Source organism: Frankliniella occidentalis, unplaced genomic scaffold (assembly GCF_000697945.3).
Source record: "Frankliniella occidentalis isolate FOCC.00 unplaced genomic scaffold, Focc_3.1 Scaffold24, whole genome shotgun sequence".
Classification (NCBI taxonomy): domain Eukaryota; kingdom Metazoa; phylum Arthropoda; class Insecta; order Thysanoptera; family Thripidae; genus Frankliniella; species Frankliniella occidentalis.
The window spans coordinates 1,026,003-1,027,853 of NW_026267154.1; positions in this window are offsets into that span (position 1 = coordinate 1,026,003).

The following is a 1,851-nucleotide window of genomic DNA, read 5'->3' on the forward strand; positions in this document are numbered from 1 at the left end:
CACTGTCATCGACAATGCGATGATCACTACAAAAATTTGCCATAACTTCGCATCCAGGATGCGATAACATTGCAAAATCATTACAAAAACTGTAATAACAAGTTATTCTTTATTTTTTGTGATGATTTTATCAAAATAATTTGATACTTTTATCAAATTTTTTGGGGTTATGGCTCAATTTTTGTAGTGATCATCGCATTGTCGATGACAGTGTTTACGTCCCTAAGTGTGCGAATGGATATTCACACACCTGCAAGTGCCCGAGTGGAAAGCAAGTCTGTAAACATGACGTATTTTTGCCGTTTTCCAACAGCAAGTTGACACTGAACGTAGACCGAAAAAAGTCAAAAATACGTCAAAATAACGGCAGAGACACGGAAAACCTATTTGTCGTTGAACTGCTGTAGTTTTGACGTTTGTAAGGTAGTAAAGGTGTACAGGTTTACTACCAAGAATACGTCAAATTTATGTCTACCGAAAGAGAGGGCTAAAGCAAAACTATCCGGATCGGACGCTGCGGTGCAGAGTCGAACACACGAACCTCAGCGTGTCGGTCAGATACGGTATCCACCAGGCCACGGCGATCCCACACTGAAGGAGCCGTCCCCCTCCAGTCAGGCGGCAGAAGTGGAGGCTCGGAGAGACGGTAGCTGTCATCTCGTGACTGGAAGGGTGTGTGAATGCTTGAGTAAACAAATGTTTGAATTTTCCCTTGAAAATCCACACACTTCTGCCTCCATGTGTACGAATGATGTTCACACACCTACAAGTGAGCGACATTCACACTCTCGTGTGGCCGTATTCAGTCTTCCGGTGCACACACCTTCGGCATGCAGTAAGTGGTGTGCCACGTATATTTCTCATCGTTGGAAGTAGCCTACAGGTAGTCTCGCTGTCGGCTGACCGGCCGACGTACCGTGCGTGCAGACGAATGTGAATGTGAATGTTATGCGACGTCCCACTTACTGTTTTGTGACGCTTGCGGCTCGGTTGAAATTAGCAAGCTTGGAAAAATTGTCTAAAACCCGGAGAAAATCTATATCTTCACGAGCGCTAAGGTACACTTGTTTTGCACTCTACAGTCGTGGCTTCACTCTAACGTTAAGGACGGGTTGGTTCGTCCAGCGAGCCGTAGTGCACCCATTTTGGTTGACACAAAGGGCTACTTAACCTCAACACCTGTGTTTTTGTTTGTATACATTGTGTCTGTTTGTGCTGGCCTAGACTATAATTTTTGAATTTAGAGTCCCCCTTTTATCGTCTTTGAACTCCTGCAACCACAAGTACAGTGCATTCTGCACAGGAGATTAAAATGCTTCCTAGTTGTTAATATTAGATTCAAATGATGTTTTTTTTTTCCCTTTACATTTTCAATTTACACCCTGTCTTCTTCTATTTTGTTTATAGGAACTTCTAGAAATGTGGTCGAGATTCTTATCTTTATTGGCACAATGAAACTGACATCTGCAGCTGCTCTCATTCTGGTGCTTGTAGGACTTTTGAGTGTGACATCACAGTTGCAGTTGCAGCTGGATGGCTGTCCATCCTTCTGCAACTGCACCAAAGTTAAAAATGGACCATTCTTTAAAGTGCGCTGTTCTGAAAAGATTGACACTCTTCATAAGCTTGATCTGTCATTACTAGCACCTCAAATAGTAAATTTGTAAGTGAGAAGTCTGAAAATTGAATTACTATTTGTAAATATTTGTCATTTTTTATTGTCCTTTGTTTGTTTTTTTAGGGACGTCAGTAAAAACATTCTGGACGATGTAGGAGTAGGATACTTCAAGAATTTTACTAACTTAAAACGATTGTAAGTGTTACAACAAATATATTTTAATTTTCAAAATT